Source organism: Physeter macrocephalus, chromosome 1, assembly GCF_002837175.3.
Source record: "Physeter macrocephalus isolate SW-GA chromosome 1, ASM283717v5, whole genome shotgun sequence".
Classification (NCBI taxonomy): domain Eukaryota; kingdom Metazoa; phylum Chordata; class Mammalia; order Artiodactyla; family Physeteridae; genus Physeter; species Physeter macrocephalus.
The window spans coordinates 81,083,433-81,089,582 of NC_041214.2; the positions used below are offsets into that span (position 1 = coordinate 81,083,433).

At 41.7% G+C, this 6,150-nt stretch overlaps 1 long non-coding RNA gene across 22 annotated transcripts in view; it reads left to right on the top strand.

Annotated features, from left to right (window-relative positions):
- The first annotated feature begins 160 nt into the window (after window positions 1–160).
- The window catches only part of LOC114486608 (uncharacterized), an 85,026-nt gene continuing 79,036 nt past the window's right edge, over window positions 161–6,150 (top strand). For 14 of the 22 annotated variants that reach the window (XR_008617197.1, XR_008617198.1, XR_008617199.1 and 11 more), the window contains exons 1-2: window positions 162–957; window positions 1,841–3,925. This is a non-coding gene — a long non-coding RNA (uncharacterized lncRNA). Of the gene's footprint in view, window positions 958–1,840; window positions 3,926–6,150 lie in introns of all 22 variants that reach the window. The other 8 variants (XR_008617196.1, XR_008617189.1, XR_008617200.1 and 5 more) reach the window with 4 other exon arrangements.

Genomic DNA, 6,150 nt, shown 5'->3' on the forward strand with positions numbered 1-6,150 from the left:
GTTTTTCTATGCACTATCTTCTCAATTTTGCAGCTTAAAATATATTTGGGGGGCATATCTTTATTATTATTATTTTTTTCAATACCAGAAACCTCCAAAAATGAGCTAGGTCTCTTGAAATGTGAGACATTTTCTTCCCAGTCAACCATGCCCCCCAGATAGAGTCAGGAAAATGAGGGAACCTGCGTTTATTCTTTTAGTTTACTAAATTGAAAGCAATTTAGCTAATTTCTGTATGTCACCATCTGGACACAGAACTGTGAGGAGAACACTAAGGAAGCACCAAAGGCCAAGTGTTGTCATGGTGGTGGATGACTCAAGGCACCTCATCTATCTGCTTACTCCACATTTCTTTCTGAAAATCCTCCACGGAAACAAGGCCCTGGAAGTTCTAGCCATCAGTCCATATGGGACATATAATACTTAGGGATTCATCACTGAGATTGGGGGAGCCCCAAGACCTTCCTAGAATGTCTGGTATCTCATTGTACAACTTCAAAAGAACTGTGGATCTCATCAGAGTTGAGAGAAGGATGCTAACTGGACCCTATAACTCTATGAGTTTGTCTTCATTATCTGAATATGATCCCATTACCTAAACTAGAAAAATCCAGAGAGGGAAATGGTTTGCCAAGACCATCCCACAAATCAGTGGTAGAGTTGCTTCCCATCAACCAGTCCACCCTGAATCATTTATTTTGCTATAGTATTCCCTTTAGTAAACTAAGGACTGCTATTGCATTGATATACATTATTTCAGAAATGCCTCATTCATTTCTAACCACCTGTCAGTTACCAGTGGTGTCCAGTTCCAATGTGAGCTTAAGTGTCTCTTCCTTCTTTCCCTTCACCTTTTCCCACTTGCATCAGACTCTCTGCCAAGTGGTTATAGATCTTTGAACCAACACTGATATTGACTGCGGAGGCTGACATTTAAATTTTTCTTGGTGAAATGAGGTAAGACTGCTATCATAGTCCAATTTGGTTATCATTACTCTCAGCAATCTGTTTGGTTACATGTCTCAAGAATCATAAATATAGTCATGCCCTTTGACCCAGTAATTCTACTTCTAGGAATCTATCTTCAAGGTATAATTCAACATATAGGGGAAAAAAATCTTTGAATGAATATATGCATTCAAGCATTATATCTAGCAACAAAAAAGTTGAACAACCTACATGTTCCATCATGACTGTGTTGGAGGGAAGGGTATTGGCTGGAGAATGGTTAAATATAATACAACTAATTTTTAAAAATTAGAATTGGAAAATACTTACGGTAACAGGTAAAGTGAAAAGCAGTATATATATATTTATGTAGTATATTTATAACTATGTTTAAAAATACCATACATAAAAAATAAACTGGATATAAATAAAAGTACACAATTAACAAAAAACTATTTACATTGGCTGTCTTAGGGTATTAGGATTATGGATACTTTTTTCTCCTTTTATTCTTTTCTTTATCTTCCAAATTGTGTAATGTTTATATATTACTTTGATTTCGATCTATCTCACAAGCACACACTCAAGACACTGGAAAGCCCTAGGTGAAATCTTTTCTATGCAAGCAATTAGTCCTCTAATTCACAGTTTTGAATGTTTGACCTAAAGTTGAAGCCTCCCACATCTTTAGGGCCTAGAGCAAAAGTGAGAACTGCCCACTCATTCTTGGAGAAGACCTTTCACTCTGGGAGATACTTGTCTCCACACCAACAAAACCTCACCCTTTCTGAGCACATTGACCATAATGAGATTAAATAGATCCTGTAAATCTTTGATCTGTCTCCGCCTGCTGGGTCTTAGTGTGCTTATCTTGTTTGTTGGTATTTCACAGCATTTGAAAATGTCAGAGGGTTTCCTGGGGCTTCCCTGGTGGCACAATGGTTAAGAATCCTCCTGCCAATGCAGGAGACACCGATTCGAGTCCTGGTCCCGGAAAATCCCACATGCCATGGAGCAACTAGGTCCGTGTGCCACAACTACTGAAGCCCGTGCGCCTAGAGCCCACGCTCCACGGCAAGAGAAGCCACCGCAATGAGAAGCCCGCGCACCACAATGAAGAGTAGCCCCCACTCGCCGCAACTAGAGAAAGCCCGCGCGCAGCAACAAAGACCCAACACAGCCAAAAATTTTTAAAATTAATTAAAAAAAAAAAGGGTTTCCTGGTTACTTTACTGTCTCCATGAGGCCACCCAGGAGATCTCCTGGTAAAAAGACATTCTTTGAGATGCTTCTGGGGCTACAGGAGATTTGGTTTTCATTCTTATAACATGTTTGACTACTGAATTCTAAGGAAAACAATTTAAAAATAAGCCCTATCAATGTTGTTTCCTTTAAAGAATCACAAGCTTGTTAGGAACTGGGGGTAGGTGGTTACCATTGTTTGAATCGCTGGTTCTTAGAAAAGGGCATGGGGGTAGACATCAGGATCTAGGAGGTGAGGTAAGGACCATGGTTCCGTTAAGCCCTCTTCCCTTAAACCACTGATCTAATTCCTCATACTCAGCTCTCATTCATTCACTCATTCTCACAACACACAGTTCATTGGCAGTCTTTTGTGGGTTAGACACTATTTTCTCTGGATACTGGGGAAATGAATATAAATACAACAGGGGATTCTGACCCCAGGGGACGCACAATCTACTGAGAAAAAAAAGGCCAAGAATGGTGCAAAAGCTTGCTTTAAGTCATGCAAATGATAGCCCCCTTGCCAGGCCAAACATCCTGATTCTGAGCCAAATAAAACTCTCTGGCCTCCTTCCAGATGCTGTGTCCTACCTCCTGCTCCAGCACCAGTGTGAGGCACCGACCCCCTCCTTGGGCAGGTTCAGCCTCTGGGTTTTTCATCCAGTGTTGATTAGAACAGGATATAACCCAGCTGCCTCAATGCACCATCCAGTAATACCCAATACCCAATGCAAAGAAAATCCACAAGAGCCTGGAGCACACACAGCCTCACCACCACCATCACCAGGTTGGCTCAGCCTGCAGGCCAGAGCTTTGCCTGGTCTGTGATTTTTATAACTTCGAGAGCCTGACAGGTTCTACCATGAACAGAGAGATCACCCAACATCATGCTATTCCAAAGCACACAGCCTCAAGTAGCATCCACAGCCTGGACACTAGCTCCCAACACCACCTCTAACAGAATCTAGACACCTAATAGATCCTGAAGCTTACTCAACTAAACCCAAGTTTACCCCAACGCTCTGGGCATCCCAGACCTTTGGATAATAAACTAACAGGTGATATAAACAGGTGCCAGCCCTGCACCCAGACCACTTTTCACAGCACCCTATTGCCAAGGCCCAGACTGCCTGAGGGTTGGGCCCATGTGCCAGGAGTTGTAACCATCTCCTTCCTATGACACATGCATAAAACCACCAGATACAATTTCAGCAATCTTACAATTAGTTGGAAGTCTAGCAGCTTTCAATATCTCAACATCAAGGTTGCTAAGAAACACCCACCCTTTGGAGGGTGAAATGTCAGCGGAATGCTCAAAAGAAAATGGGACAGAAAAAGATTAATAATATCATTAATAAAGTCCATAATTTGGGAAGGTATATTGAAAAAACTTGACGATGGTGATGGTGAATCAATAAATCAAGCACCTTAGGCCCTCAAACTTCTTTCCAGTCCCGTCTCCTGTAAGTTTTCTACCCCAGACTCTTAGCATTCTCCAAGAACCCAGGCACTTACCTCCACTCCACACTTAGGCGTTGGTCGCTGCCTTTGGTAGGCTAGAAGCTCCTCAAAGACAAGAGAACTTCATTTTTGTTGTATTGGACTTGCATCCAAAACATGGTGCTCACTTAGGAAATGTAGACTGAATTCAAGTAGGTAGAAGTGAAAGAGAATTCAGGGTGAAATCTGATGATCTGGGTTCCAGTTAAAGCTCCACAACTGACTAACTTCTGTGAGTCTCAGTTTCTTGTTCTCTAAAATGGTAATTTCTGTACAGGGACTACATCACAGGATTCCCATGAGAATCAAGTACCATGGAGGGGAAAGTACTTTGGAAATTATAATGCACAGTTCAGAGTGGTTGTTGAATGTTGAGTGAATGGACAAACTAATGAGTGAATCATCACAGAGAAGCAAAGCCATCAGGTTATTCCATAACTGATTTTGTGACTCAGGTTTTATCTGGGGAACAATGTATTTGAAGTGTCCTGCCTTGACTTTGTAACCATCCTTAAAAATGGTTATTTCACTTCCTGAACTATTTTAACCCTTTCAGTACAGGAAGACATAAATTACTGTGGAGGATTCATACTCATCCAAAGAGAATAAAAAAGATCAGAAAGTCTTTATGTCCTTGAAATGCAGAATTGGAAATGAACCATCTCCCAGTAGTGGGAACTGAAATCCAGTATTAGATCCTCCTTTTTGGTACCTTCTTCCTCTTCCTCCTCTTTCTACCTTAGCCCCTCCCTACCCATCCCCTTCACCCAGCTGGAAAAAATCATTTGTTTTGAGCTAACTTTAGTCTTACAAAAAGGTATGAACAAAGCACAAATTTATCAGGGCTGTCTTCTAGGAGCAACAAGGTGGATTTCTATAAATTTTTTAAGCCCTGAGTTGATTGGTGAGTTACTAAAATAGGGAGGTAGGATAACTTTCTACCAAAGGCCTGACCCAAATGACAGCGAGATCCTTGGGCCAGCTCTGTCCCCTAAGAGAATCTGTGCAGCTCTCTATTCTTCCTACCTCTGCAACAAATGCACAACAGATCTCACGAATGTCGCGGTGAATATAAAAATGGATTAGGAGCAAGTCGGTCTTGATAGGGAGGAGGAAAGAAAACATGAGCATGGGTGCTGGAGAGAAGGTAAGGGCTTCACTCTAGTAACAGAACAAGGCAATGATTAAGATGAAGCCAAAGGGGCCAGGGCATGTATCAAGAAAAAGTTCCTTCAATTGAGACCACATCTGCCCGTACTTGCCAGTTTTGCCAGCACCAAACCCATGATCAATGGCTCATTTATTTTTGGATTCCTAGAGGTGGGAAGAAGAGAATACTGGATGTATATGGCATTTAAAAAAAAACACAAAAAACCCTCCAACGTGGGAGGGCTGGGATGATGTCCAAGCTGTACAAGGGCAGCCACCTCCCCTATATGGTTCCTTTTTTTTTTTTTTCTCCCTTTCTACCCTTCCTGTTCTCAACACCTCTCCTCCAACCATACCTGTGGAAGCCACATTCCTGCACAAAGCTAAATGTGTCAGTGAAGGCAGGGGGATGGGGGAGCAAAGCAAAGGAACATAAAGATACTTCCCTTCTCAACTCTGAAAGCTGGGAAGTTTCAGTAAGAAAATGGAGGAGTGCTATAAGATTCTAGGGATTAGGAACTGAAAAGGTTGGAGAAACAGAAAATATTCAACTCTATTCCCTTATTTTATCACCTGTTTGGTTGGACTTTTTCAGCATGGAATAAACATATGTTGATATTTTCAGGTCTTATCAATATGCAGGCACAAAAGTTATGAATTGAGCACCTCTGCTAAGTACCAGGCTAGACTTTGCACATACAGAGAACAATTGCAGACCTGTCCCTAGAGGAGCTTGTAGTCTAGTGGAAGAGACAAGCATTACACAAGTAAATCCACAGATGAGTATGCATTATAATTCTGATAACTGAGAATCAGGAAATAAGTAAGGTGCTGTGAGATGGGGGAAGGACAGAATTTACCTAATGGCCTCTCTATTAAAGTAAACTTTAAGCTGAGATCTGAAAAAGGAGGATGGGTTAGCCAGGCCAAGAGTGTGGAGGAAAGTTTGCTGAGCGGAGGGAACAGAGGTCAACAATCCTAAAGGGGGTAGAGCCATGGCATGTTCAGAGACCTGAAAGAGGCCAGCATGGCACAGAGAGAGTGGTAAAGATAGATTTGGAGGGAGAATCAGGAGCTAGACCATGTAGGTCTTTGTAGACAATGGTCAGAAACTTAGAGATCATTCTAAGTGTGTTGAGAAGTTATTTAAGGTTTTTAGGCAGGGTGATGCCATGATCTGATTTATATATATATAAAAATATATATATATATATTTTTTTAAATTTTTAAAATTTTTTTTTGCGGTACGCGGGCCTCTCACTGCTGTGGCCTCTCCCGTTGCGGAGCACAGGCTCCGGACGCGCAGGC